The 14349-nt window shown below is 41.2% G+C and overlaps 1 long non-coding RNA gene across 9 annotated transcripts; it reads right to left on the reverse strand.

Annotated features, from left to right (window-relative positions):
- Positions 1–4735: 4735 nt before the first annotated feature.
- LOC147310885 (uncharacterized) lies at positions 4736–11916 on the reverse strand. 9 transcript variants are annotated; one of them, XR_015125492.1, is made up of 8 exons: positions 11564–11916; positions 10768–10828; positions 8988–9169; positions 8473–8889; positions 7775–7925; positions 7415–7523; positions 7197–7309; positions 4736–5323 (listed from the first exon to the last, which is right to left on the reverse strand). It is a non-coding gene; the product is annotated as an uncharacterized LOC147310885 (long non-coding RNA). The 9 variants fall into 9 exon arrangements; XR_015125486.1 differs by having other exon boundaries at positions 7775–7930; XR_015125487.1 differs by having other exon boundaries at positions 7775–8889; positions 8988–9164.
- Positions 11917–14349: the final 2433 nt, after the last annotated feature.

Below are 14349 nucleotides of genomic sequence, written 5' to 3' on the forward strand. Positions count from 1 at the left end.
TTAGTGCGTTTCTGACGATTACATGCATTTGAATGGGGAACTCGCCTGAAACAAAGTATAGGTTTTCATTATGTGAATAACTTGAAAATCTTAGCTCAAACAGCTGCAAAACCTTTTTGCCCAGCACGGGGATATTGAAGTCTATAAGATAAAGCCATGAACATGTGAGTCTGAATCTTCTATCAAAAGTTACAGCTATTTATATGAAGTTGTGCAAAAACGCTTTATTTCGCCAAGACAGTGCGTTTCTGACTGTTACATGCATTTGAATGGGGAACTCGCACGAAACAAAGTATAGGTTTTCATTATGTGAAAAACTTGAAAATCTTAGCTCACACACAGCTGCAAAAACCGCTTGTTCAACACGGGGATATTGAATTCTATCACGCAAATGCATTTGAATGGCGTTCTCGCCCGAAACAAAGTCGGGGATATTGAATTCTATAAGATAAAGTCATAAATATGTATTTCTGAGTCTTCTATCAAAAGTTACAGCTGTCTCTATGAAGACCATGAAAAAGGCTTTATTTCACCACGTTAGTGCGTTTCTCGCTATTACATGCATTTGAATGGAGTTCTCGCCCGACACAAAGTATAGGTTTTCATTATGTGAATAACTTGAAAATCTTAGCTCGAACAGCTGCAAAAACCGTTTACTCAACACAGGGATATTGAATTCTATCAGGCAAAGCCATAAATATGTATTTCTGAGTCTTCTATCAAAAGTTACACCGATTTATATGAAGTTGTGCAAAAACGCTTTATTTCGCCAAGACAGTGCGTTTCTCGCTATTACATGCATTTGAATGGAGTTCTCGCCCGACACAAAGTATAGGTTTTCATTATGTGAATAACTTGAAAATCTTAGCTCAAACAGCTGCAAAACCTTTTTGCCCTGCACAGGGATATTGAATTCCATAAGATAAAGCCATGAATACGTATATCTGAATCTTCTATCAAAAGTTAAACCCATTTATATCAAGTTGTGCAAAAACGCTTTATTTCGCCAAGACAGTGCGTTTCTCGCTATTACATGCATTTGAATGGCGTTCTCGCACGAAACAAAGTATAGGTATTCATTTTGTGAATAACTTGAAAATCTTAGCTCAAACAGCTGCAAAACCTGTTTGCCCAGCACGGGGATATTGAATTCTATAAGATGAAGCCATGAACATGTGAGTCTGAATCTTCTATCAAAAGTTACACCCATTTATATGAAGTTGTGCAAAAACGCTTTATTTCGCCAAGACAGTGCGTTTCTGACGATTACATGCATTTGAATGGGGAACTCGCACGAAACAAAGTATAGGTTTTCATTATGTGAATAACTTGAAAATCTTAGCTCACACAGCTTTAAAAAGTACCTGAGCAGATTTCATCTCAAGTAAGCAATTAAAGTAAGCGTTTGTTCATCTGTTCTGCCACTTAAAGAGCATTTAAGGACGTCTTTCGAGTGTCCAGTTGAATTAATTCTACTGGCTCCCCTGGTCCTTTGTTATTATAGACATATTTTTCATGTTCATACAGCTGTTTAGTAAATTCTATCTATTTAGTAATATCCGTCAGCTATAAAATGTAATATAAATATAAAAAATATCCAAATATCTCCTGCCCTTTCTATTTTAATGATGTAAGTCTGTTATCGTGTAACATATCAATGAGATGCTGTACAGTACAATCCTACTGACGCAGCAGAGGGATAACGACGGCTATTCAACATTTGAGCTGCATGACACAGACAAAGTGACTAAATCATCTTTTTTGTGGTTTATTGTCTTCAAACCAGCAGACAAAGCTGATGGCAGAAGATGTCGGAGAAGAACTTCAGGCCGTGTACTGAAAAGGTATTTTTTTCTTGTTATCAAAAGACATTTGGAGTGAGGGCTTCTACAACTGGTTGTGCTAAAGTAAAGCTTACAGTCTAAGAAATCACAGTGTTGATATTCAGCACAAAGAGAAAAAAAATTATTTACAATCATAGTTTTATAAATTCTGACTGTAAACATCTTTTACAGCTTTGATATTGTTTGACACTAGATATCAGGTTTAATTTAAAGGTTTCTGTGTCCCAATGAGCCATTTACACTGACCAGTGTTTCACTTTAACTGTAACACATTCATTATTTAGTTCCAACATTTCTAAGAGAAATAACTGAATGTAAAAAATGGCAGCCCTCAGGCCAGGTTTAATTGATAGAGATATATGCATGCATTATGAAATTTATGTATCCCATATAATTGTTATTCATCTAATCATGGCATACCCACCCCTTCCTCCCTAGTTAACTGCAACCCAAAAGAACTAGTGGGGCTATTTGCACACTCACAACCAGTGTAGGGTAAAAAGAGCCACCAAAAAGCTGTCAGCCACAGATGTGCTAGAAGAGTCAGAAACTCTACTTATGGAGAAACTTTCTAAGTCTAACAGGGGACAGGAACTCCTGCCCAAATAACATGATATAACCCCACATACAGCCCAGCCATAAACTGAACCAAGTCATTTAGTTAAAGACAGCATTGGGACCAAATCCCTGTACCAACCTGGCATTTCTTCCTCCTGAATTAAATGAATGAATGGATGAAAGTTAAATGACTACAAATGTAAAGCCACTAGTTCCCACACTGGAATTCCCTGACACTGTGTGTTAACCATATTTAGCTTGTATCAACAGTTGTAACAGGCTAAGCCACTTGAGACACTGCATTGAATTTGTTCCTGTCTTAATGATTTCAGCTGACTGGTTTCAGCTCAGATGTTCTTCCTTTCAGTAGATCAAATCAGCTCGTGCTCCTTCTGCTTCCAATTTAATGGCAAGAAGAAGAAGAAGAAGAAGAAGAAGAAGAAGAAGAAGAATGTTCAGCGAAGTGGCATTCATGGTCTCAGTGAACAGTCATGGTCACACACTGCATGTGGTTTTAAAAGCAACATGTCTGTTCACTACAACGATCGAGATGTGTAATATTAGTGCAGCTACGGTTTGTTTTTGAACATCAGTTCTGTTTTCTACTTTGATCACTTAGACCAAAAAAGTGTTGTTTTCAGATTCTTTCTTTTAAATCTATAAAGCACCTGCTCATTTTTTATTACAATTAGTTTCACATAAATGTTAGTGTTTCCTGTATGATCTTTTAATGCTTACACTACACTGTACATGTCTACATTAGAGACATTTCTGTTACCTGTTTCTGTTGACTCAGAGTTGTGAAATGTTCTTTTATTTGATACACAATATGAAGTTCATAATTTTCTTACAAATAAAACTCTAATGACAAACATGAACAGCTGTGCTTATTTCTGAGACATGAGTTTTTGAATGTGTGCATCTGTATGCTGAAACTGTAATGGTGAACCTGAGGTGATGGTCAACAGAAGGCAAATATATATCAATATAAAACAATATTGAAGTAATGTCTTTACCCTCTGCAGCGTGTGGACGCTGTGCACACAATCACCTTATTTACTGCAGTAAACATGCACCGCTAGCTCACGGGACTGACTGTCTCCATAGTTACATCGTATATTATTAGCTATGTAAACAGCTTCCAAAGATACCGCCATAGCTCTCTGTAGCTGTAACACTTTCACACTTTGCAAATCATTTCACGTTTTTGATAGTTATGAAGACAGAATATGTTTTTAAGGTCATGCTAGGCGGTTGCTATGGTGGTTGCTGTGGACTTGGCTGGACCGCGTCCGATTCCTGTTATTAGCTGTCCGCCGTAGGAAGGCTGCGTTCCATTTACAAGTAGTGACAGTCTGCCGTAACTCGAACTCAAACCCCGCTTTGATCTTTAATTATAGGCCTTTTATAGCCGTTCATGACACGCACACACACACATAAAGCACTTTGCCTCACCATGAGAATGCAACTTTACCTAACCTATCCTTTAAAGTTAGGTTAGGTAAAAAAGTGTACAGTTAGCAGGAAGGGGAAAAAAACAGCTACAATCTGGGTTTGGAGTTTTGTTGCTGTTCCTTTCTTTCTTTGTCTGATATAGGATAGAAAAATGAAGCAACCAGAGATTTAATGATGAATACTATGGGTTCTGTAGTGACCTGAATGACTCTTTGCATACAATTTATTGAAGAGGACTTTAGAATGCACTTTACATTTAGACTGTTGCTGTTTAATTTTTTACATTGTTGCCGTGTTATGTCATGAATGATCAGCTGGACAATACAGTCAAAGACAGACCATTCATCATATGCAAGAATCCTAGTTGGATTTTTGTTGTCACTCATGTTTTTGAACCAAATATTGAAAACAATTCTGACAGACTGGATACCTGGCCAAGGGTGTACATTACCTTGTACTCAAGCATCCCAGGACAGAGCCCTGCCCCACCATGAGCCTGGGTGGATACGTGGTTATAATATAAAAGGATCGATACTGAATATGAATATTTCATGAAAATTGAATTATAATACAAATTAGTAATAAGGGTTTCTTATCTACCCCATACTCAAAGAGCTGCGGGCAGAGAGGGTGACAGGAGAGGATGGCACTGAAGAGAAGATGCTCGGTTTCTGGAGTCTCCTGGTCCTGTCAGTATTAGTAGGATGCATCTGCTGTGTCTTCTCGTGGATGCTCACCTACCTTGACTCGTTCCAGCCTGGTATGGATTTCCCAACACTGCGGACAGTGGTGAGTTAATAAAAGGAATCTGTGACACATGCAACACATTCACAGAGGAAGAGGACACAAAGGGAGGACACGAAGAGTCTGTGTTAAAGTCAGAAATCCAAATCTTTAGTCAAAAACAGGCGGCGGTAACAAACAGGAAGACAAGCAGTCCATCAAACTGTCTACAGGGTCAAACATTCAGAGAATTCAAACAGCAGTAAAAAATAACTGGACACTGAAAAACTTAAAGCAATGTGTGACGCAATAAAAGGAAGCAGCGCAGTATATTCACTGCAGCGCAGTGACTTTTGTAATTGTCATCAATTACAAAAGAGAAAAAGAGAAAAGGAGAAAAACTATGATTTCTAAGAAATTAAACCTTGACGCAGAATGTAAACTGTGTGAGTTTGGTGAACTTTGTTAGTAACAAATGAGGTAAAAACCCAAAACAGACAAAACACAGAAAGAGGCTCTCAGTATTCATTAATAATTAGAAAGCATCTAAACATTCTGGTCGTGGATTTTTACAGTCTTAGTTCTGCTCGCTGTCATCATTATAATCATCATAATCAATGGGTCCTGAGGTGGGCGGGACTGTCTCTGGTGATGTCACCATGAAGGAACAGCATCTGGCACGTGTTGCTGAAACATCCCAGTACACTGGTGTAGTTTCTTCTCCAGCTGTTTGACATTTGACACTTGAACATTAAGGGGAAGAGGAAGAAACAGTGTTAGGTCAGGTGACCACATGGTTTCTAAAGTAACTGACAGGTACTCACACTCTCATTACAAATACATATAGGATCTTGGGGGTGGGCACGATGCACGGAATCCAAGTTACCATCACGGTGTACACCTCACCCCTGGCGTCGTTGCCCACCTCTCAATTTTAAATACACGTAGACATTGAGGGCTAGCAGGAGGGACCATGCGCTTACCAGGTAGCTCCATGCCCTCCTGGGTTTTAAATGCACCTTAGAACACACATGTATCAACACTACAATGAGCGGGTGGAGGGAGGTTTGGAGTCTTCTCTCACCCCCATTCTCTGCGGCTTGTTGGAGCGGGGGGCTAGGAGGAGGAGTTGGCCGTCCGGCTGCGGTCTGGAGTGTGGGGCCTCCTTGCTGCTGTGGAGTCGGGGCGGTCTGCCTCTCCCCACCACCTGGGTCTAGGTGCAGTTCCCCCCTCCAGGGGCAAGGGTACCTAGACCCGATTCGTAGAGTACGCTTGGGGAGTGTGATCGTGTGTACAGCGTCTCTTTATGTCTGTCTCCACGTTGGTTGAGTAAGTGCATATGAGAGCATGAGGGTGGGAATGGATGTTTGTATCTGTGTGTGCCTGTATGTCTGTGTCTATATGTCAGGTTGGGTATCAGACGCCACCTCTCTGGGGACATCTCAGGCCCTCCAAGGTTTGGAGGTCTATCTCCCCCCACCACTCCCCCTGCCAGTGGCGGACTCCCTCAGACATCGGTGCGTTGGTGGTTCTTTATGTCTGGAGATGGGCATCCGGGTACACACCGGCTCACTCCTTGGCGGCCGCTTATCGGGGCCTGGAGCCTGGGGCTCGCTCGGGCCACTTCGGAGGTGGGGTGCCCCCGGCCTCTCGGCCTGGGGCTCGGTCACTCAGGCACAGCTGGCTGGAGCCGGCGGAGCTCACGGGCGCGTCACTGCAACTCCCACTGGCTTCTGCTCCGCGGCTGCTGAGTGAGCCCTCATCTGGGACTCTCCTCAGCTCTTTCCGGGACAGTGGTGCGGCTGCCCCTCTGTTGGTCTTCCTTGGTCTCTTGTGTTCTGGGGGCCTCTGGATGTCTGGAGTTTTGATCTCCTCCATACCTGCTTCATGCCCTGGAGGACGGGGCTGTGGCCCCCCCACACCCTCTAGCAGATCATTACATGAAGGAACCTTTTAAAAAAGCAAGCGTGTCCATGCTCACAGGTGTACACACGGGTGATCACACCCACAAACTACACAATTTTTGGCTCCTACCTCAAAGCACACTGTGTTCTGTTGATCTTATGTGCTGCACAATAATGTTTAATATTTAGTATTTACTGTCATATTCCCATATATCATTGTGATGTTGTTTATTCTATTACTCTTGTTCTCTTCTGCTTGTTTTCTTTTTTCTTTCTCAACAGGTGATCCCAGGTGATCGATATATGCATTTTCTTTTTTCCCTGCCCATTCTGTTGGTTTTTGTCTTTTGCCCTTCTCCCCCGTCCCTCTTCTCAGCTGTTTCTCTTTCCCTCTTTCTTTCTCCCCTTCTTTCCCCCAGTCAAGTCTGTCCCGTATTCAGTAAATGAAAATAAAATAAACAATAAAAGGTGAATCAAATGGACCATTATGGCAAGGCTGGGATGGTCAATTTGGTAAAGTAAATCCGTTGGGCATCTTTCTTTGCCTTTAGACAATAATTCTGATGGCAAAAGAGCCAAACGGGACAGGCAAAAAAATAAAATAAAAAAAAAAATAAAATAAAATAAAATAAAGTAACTGACAGGAAGTAACCAGGCCGTTAGAAATGGATGGCATGTGTTTAGAGTTACTGGAGTTGGGTAACTCACTTACCAAAAGCAGCAGCACACAGATGAAGGATCAGATGCTGAATGTTGCAGGAACATGCTCATGTGCGGTGGTCATTCAATGCAGGTTAGACAGTCCAAGACTGATATCCTGCCCATCTGAGAGTTTGAAAACACACATGCAAAGATTTATTTTGTATTACAGTCAAACTTGGATGTTCATTTTTGTCCTTTAAAAATGTTTGTGCATTTGAAAGCACTAACATTTAAGGATGACTTGGATCGTCTCCTTTAAAGGGGAGACAAGTGTATCCACTGATCCACGTCACTTTACCTGGATGATGACTCCTCTCCCCCTCACTCAGAAACACTCCTAATATAACCAAGCAAATAAATAATATTGAAGATTTACTTACATCATTACAAAAACATCAAAAACATCTCCCTTTGATTCTATTTCTCCATTCCTGCTGAACATCAGGCAACAAATATCTCAATAAATCACAGTAAAATGTAAAGCACATATTTTCTCTGCTTTGTCTAACCTCTGCAGAGCCTCTGTCAAGAAAAACATATCTGTAAGCATAAAACAAATATACATTCATAACACGTCACTGGACAAACCTCGGTCAGTTGATTTCCTCTGTGCAGTGCAGACGAGCATCAGTCAGTGAGTCAAGGTGGTGAGATGAGTCCTTTGTGACTCTGCTGGTTCTTCTGAGGAAACACCACCGTCTCTCCACACTGTCACCATCTGTGAGCACAAACTGCCGCTCTGCTCTGCCAGCATGTAGGAAATCACATATCACACACACAGGGGTGAAGAAACATCAGAGCTCAACTTTGGATACTTTAGATCTAAACAGATCAAACTAGCTCTTAGTTTCAACAATCAGTGAGCAGACAAACAATGATACCATACTGATTCTATATGAATACAATATGGTATTTTCAATACAGGTGTCAAATTAATTAATTAAAACTAATACAGACATATGTATATATATTTTTTTGATAAATTAGTTTGCTTAATTATAAGAATATATATTTTTTTCATTTAACAATTGCAACTGAAAGAAATTAAATATTGAACAAAAATATATTGTCACATTCTGAGCATGCTCAGCATGCTGACAGACTTGAAGTTGCTACAGATTTTAAGAAGTGATAATTATAGGGAAAAAAATTCTCTTTTTCTTCCGTTTAATCAAACATTTGATGCCTCAGCTGTCTCAGTCCTATAGCATTCTGCAACTACAACTAAGCTGAAGCTTGGATTTGGCTGCAGGTGCCCCTGTACATCCTTCTCAACATGTTGGTACCATTTAATCACACTTCTTCCTGAGCTTTGCTTCATCACAAGACCAAAGGTGGCATCCCGTGTCACGGTCATATCATCATCCAGAAGAAACATTTGAAGAAACATCATGGAGAAGAAACATTTACGCGCCTCCTGGTTTTGCTTTCTGATCCTGCAAAAAGACTGAGGACAACAAAGCCCAGAGAACACGAGATACACAATATCCAACATTCAGACTCAACAGCCTCCATAAATGAAGAGCACCAGGTTGGTTCAGTTATAGTAGATATGAGCATACTTCACATTACTGGGTATGAATAATAATCAAGAGACAAACTTTAAAGATGCAGAGCATGATGTCCCATCATCAGACTGTAAACAAACATCCACCAGGCTTCTTTGTTGGATCTCCTATCAGGGATCAGTAGAGTGTATTAACCTGTGGTATAAGCAGCAGTCACTGAAATATTACTGTTTCAGATAAGAAATCCAGCACATAAAAGCCAGGGTAGGAGGGATCTCTGCAAACTGACTTACCTCTGCAAGTGTGAAGCTCAACAAAAATCTGACTCTCCAGTCACTGACAAACAAAAACCTCCAGCTGGGAGATAGAAAACGCTGTCTGGGTCCTGCTGGATGTTGCTGGTCAGAGTCCACACATTAGCAGAGTGCTTCTTGGTCCCACTGACCCATATGGACAGCGACTGTGGAGAACTGTTCTGGAAAACAGAAAAGAGAATTAAAATAACAAAAAGCCAAACACGATTTCCACAAAGACTATCTTGGAATCAGCAATCAAAAAAAAAACACTGGTTCATATTTCAATTAAATATGAACAGGTTCCTCAAATGTACGCAGTTCAGACCTGATTTAATTTAATTTCCTTCACACAGCACATTCGTCCAGGCTGACAGGTAAACATAGAATTAATCTCAGGTAACATGACTCATAGTGGAGATTCAGTAAGAAAGATCACTAGCTCTAATATTATTACCACACAATCCAAGGACACACCAACAGCTCAGATTTGTAGAACTATTTAAACAAATGTCTTCTGAATATTCAATTCATGTTCACAGTGGGAGGGTGGGGGGGGGGGGGGGGGGTCGTGGAATTTTTTTAATAAAGTCTGCAACACAGAAAGAGCTGTGATCAAGCTATTTATTACTGCGCCAACACACATCAAACATTACAGTTCAGTCATGTCAGCGCTGCCACAGACGTTGTGCTCCTCCTCCTTTATGCATTCCAAGGAAGAGGGAGGAAGTTACAAACTGATCCTACCACACTTCACGTGTCTCGCTATGAAACCTAACGGATCAATGGTTAAGCTGTTTTGTGCCCTTGGCCTTATCAGCACCTGTAAAGGGAGTTGTTTTCTCAAACTGCTGACGCTGAAGTAAGTTCATCTAGTTTTAGAAACTTTCACTGAACACTCTATAACAGTGTCACAACTAAGCATATGCATAAGCACTTAAATACTTTAAATGAAAATATCAGAAAAATTCTATTACAGAGGCTAGAGCCTGTCCCAGTAGTCATAGGTAGAGCACACCTGGACAGGTCACCAGTCTGTCAGAGGACTAACACAGAGACTGTCACGGCTGGCGGAGTGAGCCGTGTGGTGTGGAGGAAAAGGAGGACCCAAAATGCGGCAGTGACTGATGATTCGAGTGACGTTTATTTGCAAGGTGGCAGTGGCAGAAACAGGCAGCGAATCGTGAGAGATTACTAACGGAAACCTAAACTGGGAGAAACTAAAGAGCAAACCTGAAATCTTAACAAAATGGAGAGCAGAGCAGAGAGACGCAGACTAAGGAACAGGATACCAAGAAACACAGAGATACACAGATGAACGCAGATGAGCTGACAATGAACACAGACCGACACCCACTAAATATACACACACACAAGGTAATCACACACAGGAGGGACGAACAGCTGAACCCAATACACATGAGGACCGGAGGAGACAGGCTGAACACAATGACAACAGACACAGACTTTCAGAACAAAACAGGAAATCTAGAACCCTAACCGGACACAAGGGGGGAGGACACAGAATAACTAGAACAGAGGAAAATAATCACAAAACACAAAACGCTGGGTCAACGACCCAGGACCATGACAGAGACAGACATCAGAGTAACAAATCTATTTAAAATTAATGTAAGTTTGCTGCAGCTGTATGTATGAACGTGTTTCTGTGCTCACAGTCCACCTCTCAGGAACCTGCAGTTCATTTTTTAGTCTACTTTAAACAGACCTCACAAAAGGCTGATGTGGCTGGATCAGTAGTGTGATTTAAGTACGATACCTTTGGCCAGGGATTAATCTGGTACATCGCTTCATTGCAGTCTTACGTATTTTCCCCACACCTGAATTAAAAAAAAAATACTGATATATACAAATAACAGCTTCAGCTGATGCAGCCTGACTCAATCCTAAATGTTCAGCACACAGAGACACAGAGGTACTGTTTAAAGTTTAGTGTTAACTTGAGTCACTGATCATTTCCAGTATTACAGAGTCTGGCAGTCTTTGCATGATGTCAACGTCACTGTACGTTTCTAGCTGACTCTCAGGTGTGACAGATGTGCCAGCAGGAAAGAGTAATAATAGCCTGCATCCTGAGGTTTGCCATGCAGGATTAAAGGAGCCAGGCTTTATTCACACAGCTAGGATTGTATTTTACACTGACCCTGGGTCAGTATAAGTATCATACAGTTTAAACGAAGCACTGAAACTTGCACATATTTATTACAGATGCACTGAAGCTAATCGAGATATTTGCTGTCAATCTGTGGCTGCGATTAAACACTTTAATGGAAACTTTATTAACTAGTAATGACATCTGTCATGACAGAAGCTAATATTTCTGTGCAAACGTCGTTTAAACAGTAACAGCTTTACTCTAATATAAGCTAACGTTTACACCGTAACTTTAAGCTAGCACCATAAAGACGGTAAAACACGTAATAACATCTACAAATGCATCTTAAAGCTGTTATATTAGCACTCGGTGTATTACTAACATAACCACATTAACATTATTGACACTCGCTGACTTTTAATAGTCATTCTATAAATGCTGTCCGTTTAAACGGTCTTACCTGTAAACACTGCTGTATCCACCGGATTCCAGCCAGAGTGAATTCTGGAGTCTTCCCACGCTCCTGTTAGTGATCCTCCATCTGGATGGATGATAACAACCTTCTGAACAATCTAGCAGGAGATTGTCCATATCTATGGGACTGATTTGTGCTAATAACGCCCATTGTATGGACTGATAACAGCCGAAGCGGGTGAATAAAGTCACCCAGTCGCTAGCTGTGCCATTACCCAGCATACACCAGCACAATATTAGGCACAGCACCACCATAGACATTTTCAGTGGTTTTGAATGCAGGACATGGTTATCTTACCCTGTAAAATGCATGACAATAAAACAGCTAACCACCATAAAATGGTGTGTATGTATGTGCATGTGCGTGTGTGTGTGTGTGTGTGTGAGAGAGAGAGAGAGAGAGAGAGAGAGAGAGAGAGAGAAAGAGAGGGGGGGGGGGGGGGGATCAAAGGCGTGCGTTTATGTTTTTTCTTGATCAAGCGTGAGCCTCCTCTCTCTTATTGGATATGCTATAGCATGTTTATTCAGGTGCGCCTTTGAAGTCTATGAGAATACTTTGCAGCCTGGTCTGAGTGCTCATTTCTGCACAGACACAATGAAGCGTGCACTCAGTTTAGAGGAGGCTGTTGCTGCGGTTTTGCACTCTTCAGAAAGTGAAAACGATACCACAAGCAGTGGAGATACTTCTGACAGCGAAGAAGAATTTTTGCCAGGCACCGAGGAGCTTTGCAGCTCATGTGAGGAGGAGGAGGACGAAGAGCAGGATGAAGAGACAAGACTGGAGGATGGCCAGTGGAGATCTAAAAATGGAAAAATCATGTGGCAACCCACACATGAAGAGGTCCTGCCATTTTTTCCTCCTCCCATTTTAACCCGAGGACCATTATGCAATTTGTAGCAGCCCTGTGAGCACTTTCCATCTTTTTTTTGCAGAGGACATTATGCAGCTAATCCTGCATTTCACCAACCTGCAGGGCAACAGGTAGGTAAAAGACTGGAAGGACATAGATGAGGAGGAGTTGCAGGCTTACATGGGGCTTGTAAGCCTGCAACTGGCCTGTACTGGTCTCACATGAAACAACAACAAGCCTGTGGGATCGGGAGACAGGGCTCTTCTATTTCCTGCTACCATGTCAAAAAAAAAAGATTTGAGCAAATTAATCGGGCTGTAAGATTCGATAATCGTCTCTCCCGTCCAGGTCGCTACAGGGGGGATAAGGCTGTGGTTTCCTACATCCCCAAGCAAAGAAAAAATGTTGTCTTATTGGGCACCAGGCACCGTGAGCTACAAGTCCAGGACTCTGGGAAGAGAAAGCCCCACATCATCCTGGATTATAACAAATCCAAAGGGGCTGTGGATCATCTGGACCAGGTAAGCACAATTATAAGTCATTTATTTGCAAATTGTTGACCGTTTAGACTATGATAGTTTTGATAGTTACAGAAAGGAGGGGGGGGGGGGGGGGTCTAGTTTGACGCCCACAGGCAGGAAGAATCTATGAAGTTTATGAAAAAACGCTTTATTTCACCACGTTAGTGCGTTTCTCGCTATTACATGCATTTGAATGGAGTTCTCGCCATACGCAAAGTATAGGTTTTCATTATGTGAATAACTTGAAAATCTTAGCTCAAACAGCTGCAAAACCTGTTTTCCCAGCACGGGGATATTGAATTCTATGAGATAAAGCCATGAATACGTATATCTGAATCTTCTATCAAAAGTTACACCGATTTATATGAAGTTGTGCAAAAACGCTTTATTTCGCCAAGACAGTGCGTTTCTGACGATTACATGCATTTGAATGGGGAACTCGCCCGAAACAAAGTATAGGTTTTCATTATGTGAATAACTTGAAAATCTTAGCTCAAACAGCTGCAAAACCTTTTTGCCCAGCACGGGGATAATGAATTCTATAAGATAAAGCCATAAATATGTGAGTCTGAATCTTCTATCAGAAGTTACAGCGATTTATATGAAGTTGTGCAAAAACGCTTTCTTTCGCCAAGACAGTGCGTTTCTGACGATTACATGCATTTGAATGGGGAACTCGCCCGAAACAAAGTATAGGTTTTCATTATGTGAATAACTTGAAAATCTTAGCTCAAATAGCTGCAAAACCCGTTTGCCCAGCACGGGATATTGAATTCTATTCATAATAATATAATAATAATAATAATTCTATTCATAATGTGTCTGAGTCTTCTATCAAAAGTTACAGCTATTTATATGAAGTTCAATATCCCCGTGCTGGGCAAACAGGTTTTGCAGCTGTTTGAGCTAAGATTTCCAAGTTATTCACATAATGAAAACCTATACTTTGTTTCGGTCGAGTTCCCCATTCAAAATGCATGTAATCGTCAGAAATGCACTGTCTGGACGAAATAAAGCGTTTTTGCACAACTTCATATAAATCGGTGTACCTTCTGATAGAAGATTCAGACTCACATATTTATGGCTTTATCTTATAGAACTCAAGGTCCCCCTGCTGGGAAAACAGGTTTTGCAGCTGTTTGAGCTAAGATTTCCAAGTTATTCACATAATGAAAACCTATACTTTGTTTCGGTCGAGTTCCCCATTCAAAATGCATGTAACAGTGAGAAACGCACTGTCTTGGCGAAAGAAAGCGTTTTTGTACAACTTCATATAAATAGCTGTAACTTTTGATAGAAGACTCGGATACACATGTTTATGGCTTTATCTTATAGAACTCAAGGTTCCCGTGCTGGGCAAACAGGTTTTGCAGCTGTTTGAGCTAAGATTTCCAAGTTAT

The sequence above is a fragment of the Aulonocara sp. 'chitande type north' Nkhata Bay genome, linkage group LG16 (assembly GCF_057382095.1).
Source record: "Aulonocara sp. 'chitande type north' Nkhata Bay isolate Kocher_YH1m ecotype deep benthic linkage group LG16, A_spYH_male_GT1.1, whole genome shotgun sequence".
Classification (NCBI taxonomy): domain Eukaryota; kingdom Metazoa; phylum Chordata; class Actinopteri; order Cichliformes; family Cichlidae; genus Aulonocara; species Aulonocara sp. 'chitande type north' Nkhata Bay.